The 12,714-nt window shown below is 43.1% G+C and overlaps 1 protein-coding gene across 2 annotated transcripts in view; it reads right to left on the bottom strand.

Moving 5' to 3' along the window:
- DLGAP2 (DLG associated protein 2) overlaps positions 1-12,714 on the bottom strand; it is an 802,299-nt gene that overhangs the window by 262,590 nt on the left and 526,995 nt on the right. The window lies entirely within an intron of this gene.

The following is a 12,714-nucleotide window of genomic DNA, read 5'->3' as shown; positions in this document are numbered from 1 at the left end:
GAGTTTGTACTCTCATGGAAAAGCCACAAAGACATATCATAAATCTAATATATATATTGTATAAATCCCACACTGTCTGCTTTTTCTTCTAAATAGCATGAAGATCAGTCACACATAAATTAAAACTCCCAGAGACTAAAATACAATGGCCTTATTTACACTAAGCTTTGAAATTCTACGAAGAAGGCAAACACCTTTGTTTACTAGGATAGCCGAGTTTCTATTTAAAACAATGAGTACTGGATTGTCATTGTCTCACCTGAAAACAAAAACAAACGAAGAGACAATACCCAGCAACCGAAGCTGTTAGAAAATCAATTAACAATAGTTAACCAAAACACAAAACCAGACATTTAGAAATCTAAGATATTATCATTCATAGTCTAAACTCATGGAGATGTGTGTGTTTGTGTATATATATATATAATTCCTAACAAATTGTGATAGCAGGAGAATGTGTGTGTGTGTGTGTGTATGTGTGTATATATATATATATATATATATATATATATATATATATATATGAGTATATGGATATATGTGGATATATGTATATCTTGAGGATTGAAATAGATAATCATATCATGTGTGGGATCATATTGTTCAGAGTCACGTAAACATTAATCTGGTGGGAATAAGAACATTATTATATATTACCACATTAAGTTATTAATAATAATAGATTTATGTATGATTAATGTGATGGGTTTAACTGGTCATGGGGCGGGAACTCAGATGCAAACAACAGAAACCACATCTCAAGTCCTAGCCATCGCCCACTTCTTGAGCTGACCAATGGTCCCCGGTGCACAGGATATGTCCCACCCCCGAAACCAATGGAAGAAGAGCACACAGTGTCTATTGTATTATGTTTTGATCTACTGTATAAAAAGCCTGCTGCAGCCTGGCCTGACAACAAGACTCTCAACGCAATCAACCTGATAGCGGAGGACCGGGCCGGGTTGCGCAAGTGAATATTCTCACGTATGTACATTGACTGTAGCCATTTACTCTGTTATATTGTAGTGTATAAATTGTATTGTTATCCCCTTCCAGATATATACGCTGAGGTGTCGGAGCCCAGTGTTTAACTACAAATCGGTGTTGTGTCCTCTTTTCCCTGCTAGGGTTTAAAGCGTATTACATTACCTAACTGCATAAGGTTTAAAAGTGTATTGATAAGTTGTGTACGCGCTGCGGGTACTTTGTACCGTCAGCGCTGCATAAGGTTTAAGGTGTAACATCATTGCAGTGCTTTGCTGCATAAGGATTAGAGTGTAATAATATCATTACATTGCATTACTAATAAGGTTTAAAGTATATCAAGAGTGTGTGGGTGCTGTGTGTACTTTGCACCCCCAGCGCGGCATTTGTACGCTAAGTGCGTACACGGTACGGGACTCTGTACGCAAATAGCGTACAAAGTACGTAGAGTGCATATTAAGTCTAGGGGCCGCAGCGGCTCCATGGTAAAAGTGTGTTTAACGGAATAGCTTTATGGTTTAAGATAATATCGACATTATCAATTGGGTACATCGTCCGGTTTTTCCTCATACCCGCAGCCTAGCAGGTTAAAGCAGACTTTATCTATCAGCAAAGGGCAGACAGGTATCCCACGTAAGCCTTCTCCTGGTTGGTGGATACACTGGAAACCCTATCTTATTGCTGATTAGATGGTGTCTGCTCTGCATGGTTTGTAGGGATGCTGGTGGGACCCGTAAAGTAAATACGCAAAGCTATTTTAAAAATCTGTGAATTTCTATTTTGGCGCCAAATGCGCACACAACACAAGCATACACCTGTACTTTGTATTTGTATACCTGCTCGCATTGTTGCCATAAGTACTGATTACTAGATTCATTTAGACCTGTACGGAGAAATTTGTTGCTATTTAGTTAAATATAGAATAAATATTAAGGAAGTAAACGTAAAACACAAATACAGTCTGGCCTAGTTAAACAGGTTTATACAGAAAGAAACTGTGTTGTGTTAAGTAAACGATTATAGGTAATATCGCTTACATTTATAGAAGTGTGGGATTTGTACTATTGCGGACGTACGGTTTTTGTACACGTGTCTCGGACAAAGTACGGGACTGCGTACGCAACGTAAAGACATACGCATGGTCGCGTGTTTACGCAACGTGCATAAGGGTACGACCGCTAAGTACAAATTACACAATAGCAGTGTTTAGTTTAGGGGCGGAACAGTAGCCACGCTACAATAGCACAAATTGCTCGGTTTCCAAAATGTAGTTTAAATAAAACCTTTTCTACTGTATTACCTCTGGGGAAAGCTATCAGTTAACAGGAAAGGATATTTTTCTGATCAGAAAACTATAGAGTGTTAGTGTGGGCTGAAAGAGGTGTGAATGTATTGAACCCCGCTTGGTGAGCTTGGTGAACTCGGTGAAACTCTGTGAACTTGGTGAGCACGGTCTAGGTGAACACGTGCAATGGAGTGTGATAAAGCTTTGTGAAGTTGTTGTTTTCTTGGTATTACACTCCGGCTGTTTTGGAGCACAGTGTGAAGACTCCAGTGATCCTACAACTTATAGATAGCAAGTGTCTATAAGCGGTACGATTGGACCGCACGGTTGTGTGAGCAATACGTGGCGCGACGTGATACGAAGTTTTGCATATTTGTGCGTAAATCTCGTCATCATACGCGTTGTGTAGAGCACATGCAAGTGTGATTTGTGTAAAAATTGTCTTTTAGGCAGATATTCACTGGGTACGGTAAGTTACTCCTAAAGGCCCAGGGGATATAGGCCGAAGTAGGGCCTGCAATGGCTACATGTGTCTGCTAAAGAGGGCGGATCCGTGGTACTCGGAGCAGAAGAAGTTAGTGGAAGAACTTTGAGGACTTCCACCGTTAGACTACTGTGTTTGGAGCATTTTAGGAAATTTTCCCGTGTTAAAAGGGTCCACAATGGGAGCCAAGTGCACAACACAGGGACGTTCCTCAGTCAGAGTTCAGACAGCAGAATTGAGACCCAGGGGGTCAGCTCGGTTGGTAATGTGGGGGAAGTATGGTCCCCACACTGAGACCTTTTGTGATGAATGGACACGAATGACTGTGGGGGATAAAGCATCATTTCCTGGGATAGGTAGTTTTGATCCAGAGGTACTACACAATGTAAGGAGTAGGATATGGCTAATAAAATCCAGAAAACAAAGGATTAGACATACAGATTGTTTAAATTTATGGCAGCAAGAGGGCGATATGCAAAGGGAACTAGCTTACGCAGCAGGTTCCAAACCTAGCAGGAAAATGATGGCAACCGCACCACCACCACCGTATATTGTAGGGGAGAAAGTGGCTACAGACAATGGCATATTGGTATCTGATAAGAGTATGGTTGATAAATGTACTAATGCTAACCCGTGCAAGTTGTATCTCATTTTAAACTTTCCTCAGGACTGTGAGCAAGAAGATGAGCCCAGCGCGATATCGGCACTCTCTTTAGCAGCCACCATACAGAACACTCAGGTGGGCATGGCCCAACCCGTAAGAGCAGTAGTCAGGCCCCCTAGCGGAGGGATAAGTGAGGTCGTGTCCACAGGTAAGTACGGTACCGTACATTATGCAGAGACAATAGCACCTCAGATTGTGGAGTCAACTCAGAATGATGTAATTGAATTAAATCCTGTCAGGGTGATCACAGTCCCCAATGGGAAGACTGACGCTCAGGGAGTCACTCCCATCAGGAACATTGTAATGCATTGTCCTTGGTCCCGGACAGAATTGAGGACAATTATGTCTGAATTTCCCGATCCCAGAAAGGATCTAGTCGCATGCCAGAGGTTTATTAAAGAATTAGGTAACGCCACCGTACCCACAAACAAAGATTGGCGAACAGTGCTACGGATATGTTTACCCTCCAATCTTGACCCCGCGAAATTCATTACTGATTGTAAATTAGACGCAGAAGTACCTCTCACTGATGAGTACACTCAGGAGAATGTACGACAAATCAATCTGCAATTAGGAGTATATTTCCCTACTGTTGTCAAATGGAATAAAATCTTTTCCATAAGACAAAAAGAAGGTGAAACTGCATCTGAATATTTCCATCGAGCACTGCAGGAAATGGCTAGATACACTGGGGTCGAGGACATTAAGGAAAATGTACATCACAGGGAGGTTGCTGTGTCAGTATTAATGGACGGGTTAAAAGAAACATTAAGAACAAGGGTACAAACCTCTCTACCTAACTGGAGAGGTATCTCGGTGGCTGCATTAAGAGAGTCCGCTATCGAGCACGACTGTAATATCCAGAAAACCAGGGAGGCACAGGGGGAGCGGTTGATGGTGATGAGCATCCAAGCACTGGAAGGAGCACCAACTCGACCAAAACCCCAGGCCCCTGACACATGGAGAAAGCCAAGAGTTTGTTATCTGTGTAAAAGGGAAGGGCATTATGCCAGCAATTGTAACAGCACACAAAAATTCAGACCCCCTAGACAAGAACACGAGCAAAGTTATTAAACACATAATAGGGATCAGGGATCGCATAGGAGAAGTTACGAGCCACACGCAGGGGAAACAAAGAAGCACCCACCAAGGAAGGACTGGCAGACCTCTGAAAATTCTCAGCTATCCCCCTCACATATTGTAGCTGCCAGCGCGCTGCGGGAGGGTCACAATATACAATAGGGGTTGGGCCACACCTGTAGTCTGCAGCCAGTGAAGTTGATTGCTAGCCTTGGTAGTGAACCTGAGGTCACAGTTGATGGAGCTGGTAGATCATTACCTTTCCTTGTAGATACAGGGGCGGCCAGGTCAGTGTTAAATTCAACGGTATGAAAACCACGGCAAAACAATTTCGGCAATGGGAGTAACAGGAGTAGTACAACACTACCCTTTGAGTAGACCTGCAGAGATTACGATAGGACCTTTGCAGACCAAGCATTCATTTTTGTTAGCTGCATCGGCTCCGACTAATCTACTTGGGAGAGATCTATTGTGTAAAATGGGGTGTGTTGTATATTGTACTCCTGAGGGTGTCTTCTTGGATATACCCGAGAATCACGTTCAGGAAGTGCAGGATATGTTAGACACCCCACAAGGGCTAATGTCGCACTCTGCTGGTATAGACAGGTGTCCATCCAAGGTAGAGGAAATTATCTCACAAATACCGGGATCCCTCTGGACCAAAGATGGACAAGACACTGGATTGATGGCTGTGATAGTCCCAGTAGAGATATAACGCACATAGAATTTCTTTTGGGGAACAGACCGATTAGGGAATCATTCCCCGTAGTGCCTAATCCAGATGTCAAACTTTGTAAAAAAATTTTTTGCCTCTACTAACTTATCTATTACTAAACTCTGTGATTTGTCTTCAAAGTTTCCTCTTCATCCTCTTACGTTCACTGACAGGATTACAGTTCAAACGTCACATGCCTACTCGGTCTGTCAGAGCTCTTCCTAAATCCAGCATATCTCACTAGCATAGTGACACCAGTATCAGTGTGCCTGGTCATGCACAAAGGGTGGAGAATGGGAATACTGGTGAAGATAGACTGTGCATAGATACTGATATACATGATGGTGTGACAGCCTGAAGGTGAACGCAAATCTGACAAATTTTCTTTTTATTATTTACCCCCCTCTCTTTTCACTTTCCAAAGATGGTTTACTTCATACAACAGTTAAACACATTGAAATACAAGATTTCCTACAGAAAGGTAGCTGACCCGGAGAGAACATCGTATCACTGGAGTGTCTGTTCCAGGGAAGGTTGAGAGGCAGGACTGTTGTCACGGCCCCTGAGCGCGGAGAACAACAAGACCAGAGGCAGTTGTCGCACCAGTTTTCTTTTTTTTTTATTATTTTCTCCATCTCCCACTACCCTCCTTCTCTCCTTCCCTTTCCTCCCCCTTCTTGTTCCCTTTCTCTCCCCTTAACAAGATGGACCTACCCCAAGAGACTGCATTCCGGGTTTTCCTGTTAACCCTGTTGTTGACCAGAACAGTCTGTTTCGGTGAGAGTCCCAGAGAGGTCGAGAAAGGATCTGGAATGGGTTCTGATGGCGAGGACGGATTTGTAGAATTCCAAGAGCATCACATCACTCGAGCAAAGGCGAGTATCAGAAAACAATCTGGTAGTCAGGGAGCTCGGAGGCACTGTGAAGGGTTATTGGCTGAGGAAAATTGCATTTGTAAGAATTGTGAGAACATAGTTGAGGATGGGTGCATCCAGAGATGTCAGTCCAGCCTTAATATCAACATGGACCATCATCCATTGAGTGACTACCACTCACTAGTGGGTAAGGTTTTAAACCAAACAGAATGCTGGGTGTGCTCACAAGTACCTCAAGGTCAGAGCAAGTCAGAATTAGTACCGTACCCTTTAGCAATAGATGAGGTACTCGAATTACGGGGCGGGAGACCGGTGGACAAGAAATTTAATATTTCTTGGCCCCCTAGTTTGAAGCTCCACCAGTATCATGTAGATAGATCCTTACTATGCTTCAACATTTCCAATTACCGAAAACCAGGAAATTGGGAGGTGACATGGAATAACCAGACCATGGCCTTTTCACACAGAGCTGATAGGATACCCATATACTCTGAACTTGTACGCCAAATAGCCAACAGTGGAAGGTATTTTCGGTATAGGTATACTCGAGGAAGCAAAACCATGTGGGTTGGAGAAGTCTCACCAGGGTACTGTGCTCATATCATCCAGCCGGATACTTGTACTGAACAGATGAGAGAACTAGGGATTGGGTTTTTCACTTGGAAAGTTTGTGATATGGTAATGTCATATTCTGTCCCATATGTTCTCCCCGATGATGCCTATTTCATATGTGGGAGGAAGGTGTATAAGTGGCTTGCCCCAAACTCAGAGGGATTGTGTTATGTTGGAAGAGTGTTGCCAGAGGTCATGACCATAACCCATGATAAGATGAAAGACGTTCACCGCAGTGCTGAGGCTCCTTATACTCATACTCACTATGAACACATCGTTAAGAGACACCTCATATATAGGACAGAGCACGTAGCCTCTGATTTGATCCACAAATCCACCGGGATTCAATTCCTTCTCGCATTAGACATCACTCGTACTGCCAGAGGAATTATAAATTATAGGTATATCCATGCGCTAGCGAACTTGATAGATAATATCACTGAGATGTATGATGACACCTTCAGGTATACGGCTAGGGAGTTGCAAGCTTACAAGACAGAACTGATCCAGCATAGGATGGTCCTCAATTATATCACAGCCGTGACGGGTGGGTACTGTGTCACTTTGGCAACTCAATATGGTGTGAAGTGCTGCACGCATATTACAAACAGCACTGACGACCCCACAGAGATTATCGATCAAAAGATGGATGATATTTTGCAGTTGAAGTGGAAGTTCCGAAGGAGACACAACCTTACCCTTACCGCTGTGGGTAATGAGCTGACCGGCTGGGTCTCATGGTTGAACCCACGAAATTGGTTCTCAGGATTAGGAGAGTGGGCTCAAAATGTTATTATGAGTGTAGGAAAGTTTCTCCTTTGTATCCTGGGAGTCATCATAATTATTGGCTTGATATTTAGGTGTGTTCGAATTCTAACGCGGCGCAAGCACGGCACAAATTTGATGAGTTTAAGCAGCGGGGGCATTGTTACAGCAGCAGATTTAATTTACGACCCATCCATAGAGACAATGTTATGATAAGGATTGCAAATGAATTCCATGGCCTGTTTCTTTCACCCATTTTTCCTTTGTCTCCCCCTTTGCCCAGATACACCGATCCGGAAAAAAACATCGACTACACCCAAGAATGATTATGAAAATGTTATGTGAATGTATTTTAGATATGTGTCTTATCTTCATCTCTACAACCTTCAGTTAATGACACACATAGTCGACAGGTGATATCCACATATACTAGCACTCACATATGTTCCCCCTCCATGTATCATCAACTAAATGTGCACCCCATTTGTTGGAACAAGAAGCCGAAAAGAGCTCGGTAGTGTTTGTCGGCCCACTTACAGACCCTTAATATGGGATAAGAAGGATTTAATGTATACTTCGCAATACCTCAAAACTTATCCAGAACATATATGGCACGATGATACATGCCCCTCAGACATGGATTCATACATACATGCTTTTTACTATCCCACTAGGTCATACATTTCCCACCTACAACTCTTCCCCGATCATCCAAGCTTTAGTATATATTGTATAGGTAATATTTTTTTTTCCTGTTTATTGATTAGTTAGTGGCAGTTATTGATGACTGCCAAAGGGTGGACTGTCGAAGTCAGAAAATATTACAAAACACACATTACATACAAACACCACATAGGTGGCCTCCGTGTGCGTGCGTGTTCAGCTCTGCATGCACATATTTGCAAATTGCGTATGGTCGCTCCCACGGTCCTGCGCGGTTTGAGCGTGGTATGAGTAATTACAGTGGAGTTTGTACTCTCATGGAAAAGCCACAAAGACATATTATAAATCTAATATATATATTGTATAAATCCCACACTGTCTGCTTTTTCTTCTAAATAGCATGAAGATCAGTCACACATAAATTAAAACTCCCAGAGACTAAAATACAATGGCCTTATTTACACTAAGCTTTGAAATTCTATGAAGAAGGCAAACACCTTTGTTTACTAGGATAGCCGAGTTTCTATTTAAAACAATGAGTACTGGATTGTCATTGTCTCACCTGAAGACAAAAACAAACGAAGAGACAATACCCAGCAACCGAAGCTGTTAGAAAATCAATTAACAATAGTTACCCAAAACACAAAACCAGACATTTAGAAATCTAAGATATTAACATTCATAGTCTAAACTCATGGAGATGTGTGTGTGTGTGTGTGTGTGTATATATATATATATATATATATATATATATAATTCTTAACAAATTGTGATAGCAGGAGTATGTGTGTGTATGTATATATATATATATATATATATATATGAGTATATGGATATATGTGGATATATGTATATCTTGAGGATTGAAATAGATAATCATATCATGTGTGGGATCATATTGTTCAGAGTCACGTAAACATTAATCTGGTGGGAATAAGAACATTATTATATATTACCACATTAAGTTATTAATAATACTAGATTTATGTATGATTAATGTGATGGGTTTAACTGGTCATGGGGCGGGAACTCAGTCCTAGCCATCGCCCACTTCTTGAGCTGACCAATGGTCCCCGGTGCACAGGATATGTCCCACCCCCGAACCAATGGAAGAAGAGCACACAGTGTCTATTGTATTATGTTTTGATCTACTGTATAAAAAGCCTGCTGCAGCCTGGCCTGACAACAAGACTCTCAACGCAATCAACCTGATAGCGGAGGACCGGGCCGGGTTGCGCAAGTGAATATTCTCACGTATGTACATTGACTGTAGCCATTTACTCTGTTATATTGTAGTGTATAAATTGTATTGTTATCCCCTTCCAGATATATACGCTGAGGTGTCGGAGCCCAGTGTTTAACTACAAATCGGTGTTGTGTCCTCTTTTCCCTGCTAGGGTTTAAAGCGTATTACATTACCTAAATGCATAAGGTTTAAAAGTGTATTGATAAGTTGTGTACGCGCTGCGGGTACTTTGTACCGTCAGCGCTGCATAAGGTTTAAGGTGTAACATCATTGCAGTGCTTTGCTGCATAAGGTTTAGAGTGTAATAATATCATTACATTGCATTACTAATAAGGTTTAAAGTATATCAAGAGTGTGTGTGCGCTGTGTGTACTTTGTACCCCCAGCGCGGCGTTTGTACGCTAAGTCTGTACATGGTACGGGACTCTGTACGCAAATAGCGTACAAAGTACGTAGAGTGCATATTAAGTCTAGCGGCCGCAGCGGCTCCATCGTAAAAGTGTGTTTAACGGAATAGCTTTATGGTTTAAGATAATATCGACATGTTCATCCCAGGTGCCCGGAGGCAAGATAAATATTGGTGTCCCCCACATATATATAGATAAATATATGTATGTATATGGAGTTTTCTGTAAAAAATGTGTGCGAGTGTGTGTATATATATATATTTATATATATAAAATACAAAAACACGTATCTGCGGCATTCCGGACTGAGTAATAAAATTACACTGGCAACATCATGATGTTGCCAGTGTGATTTTATTACTCAGTCTGGAGAGCCGCTGATACGTATTTTTGCTGTTTATGACTGTTGGCCGGACAGTCACTACGGAGGGCACCCAACGGGATATGAGAAAGGAGTGCCGAATTTCATTGCTGATATATATATATATATATATATATATATATTCTGCCGGCACTCACTTGTATATTGCAGCATGCCCCGGTGCAGCGTAAAAACAATTTACAACTCCATATGAGGAGCGCACTCAGAGTCAACGATGAAGCAAAGAATAAACTGTATTGTGGTCGAGTACTTTCGGGGACAGCACCCCGTCCTCAGGACCTTACAGCAGCAAAGACAAAAGGGTGTGGCCTGCCACCTCATTGGTTTGACTAGCAATTAGAGAGTGCAACGTCTGGGCCCCTTCATAAATATATACAGTAAATTCAGCTGCTGCATGCATGATAATGTACCAGATTAATAACAGATTAATAACAGCAATGCACTGTAGAAAATACACCATAGTCCAGTATAAGGTAACATATGTATAATGTATAATTCAAGTGCACAGTCTGGAACCTGATCCTTTGAGCAGGAGGTGGGCCCCCAGGCAGTAGGGCCCACCGGTGGTTTCCCCTGTACCCCTGTGGGCCAGTCCAAGCCTGTATGTATGTGTGTGTGTGTGTGTGTATATATATATATATATATATATATATATATATATATACATACATATATATATATATATATATATACATGTATATATTTTTTACATTTCATTGTCATTCATAGTTGCCTACCTTGCTGCACCATCCTTCGGGAGGCTGCAGCGTGGTAGGCTAATAGGAGCGTGCCCGGTGGCGATGTGGGCGGTCCGGGGGTGTGGCTGATGGGGAAAGCAAACTGTCTGGGGGCGTGGCACCATAGTTGCGTCATCGTAGCCCCGTCTCTGCTAGACAGTAGCAAGAAAACAGGCACTTTTCAGCGGGGGGGGGGGGAGAGCTACAATGACGCAAATCGTATCCCCCTCGGACCGCCCACTTGTTCTCTGCGGTGGGCGGCTGAGGGGGAGTGTGGGGGCTGCCAGGAAAAGTGGGACACTTGCCCGCCTCTCCGGGGGGGGGGGGGGGGGGGGACCAATTTTCGTGAGCCTCCCGGCCTTTCCGGGAGGGTAGTCAAGTATGTTGTCATTTATTTTAAATCACACATTTCTTAGCAGTCATACACAGGATTAGAACCCATTACACTGAAGGCACACATCTTACTGTTCAATTATATGAAGCTACTGTACTTAGAATTGTCAATTCAAAACCATTGCAACTAGGCAGATCTATGCAGTGTGCAGCGACACACTACATAGATCTGCTCAGTCACTCACAATGCTGATTATTTCTCTGACAATTCTTTTACAAGTGTCATATACAGAATTAGAACCACAACCTATTACACTGGAAACAAGCACTTTACTGATGGAGCTATTTCTCCTTTATAGTTTGGATTCTCATGCTTCCTATATAAGAGCAAATACCTCCAACAGTAAGGTGCCTGCTTGCAATGTAATAGGTCATAATCCTGGGTGTGACAGTTGTAAAATGTGTACCTATAATAAAGAAGGTGTGACTTGTAAAGTGCAGGGCAGTGGCAGAACTACCACCAGCGCCACTGTCAAGGGGACCAAAGCCAGCGTTGCATGTAATGAGTCAAACTGACTCATTACATGCTGTGTGCTGCGGGCCAGAGGAGAGGAGCAACAGGGACGCAGCCACGGGGGTAAGGAGGAGGAGGGAGGGGGACTCGGGAGCCGCAGCAGCGCTATGTAATTGGTGGAGGTGCTGCTGCAGCTGTCCCTCTCCTTCCGCATAGGCTGGCCACCGCTGTGAATGCTGGGATGCGCTTCCCTCATCACAGCAGCGGCGGCCAGCCTATGTGGAAGGAGAGGGACAGCTGCAGCAGCGCCTCCACCAATTACATAGCGCTGCTGTGGTTCCCGAGTCCCCCTCCCTCCTCCTCCTTCTCCCCTTCCCGGGATCTGCCAGAAGCTTCTGCACCGAGGACCCTGACTGCCTGAGCCACGGAGACAGTAAGTATCATCTATTCTGTCTATCTATCTATCTATCTATCTATCTATCTGTCTATCTATCTATCTATCTATCTATATAATCTGTCTGTCTGCCTTAATGTGTAAAAAGGGGGACTGGCTGCCGTAATGTGTAAAAAGGGGGACTGGCTGCCGTAATGTGTAAAAAAAGGGGACTCTGCCGTAATGTGTAAAAAGGAGATGCTGTCTGCCGTAATGTGTAAAAAGGGGGCGCTGTCTGCCGTAATGTGTAAAAAGGGGGGCGCTGTCTGCCGTAATGTGTAAAAAAGGGGACGCTGTCTGCCGTAATGTGTAAAAATGGGACGCTGTCTGATGTAATGTGTAAAAAGGGGACGCTGTCTGCCGTAATGTGTAAAAAGGGGACGCTGTCTGACGTAATGTGTAAAAAGGGGACGCTGTCTGCCGTAATGTGTAAAAAGGGGAATCTGTCTTAATGTGTAAAAGGGGCTATACCTGGTGTAGTGGTGCTACTGTGCGGCGTAATTTGAATAATGGAGACTACTGTGCACCGTTATAT

Source organism: Pseudophryne corroboree, chromosome 4 (assembly GCF_028390025.1).
Source record: "Pseudophryne corroboree isolate aPseCor3 chromosome 4, aPseCor3.hap2, whole genome shotgun sequence".
Classification (NCBI taxonomy): domain Eukaryota; kingdom Metazoa; phylum Chordata; class Amphibia; order Anura; family Myobatrachidae; genus Pseudophryne; species Pseudophryne corroboree.
The sequence above is the reverse complement of the archived record's forward strand: the minus strand, read 5'-3'. Positions and strand labels throughout refer to the sequence as shown.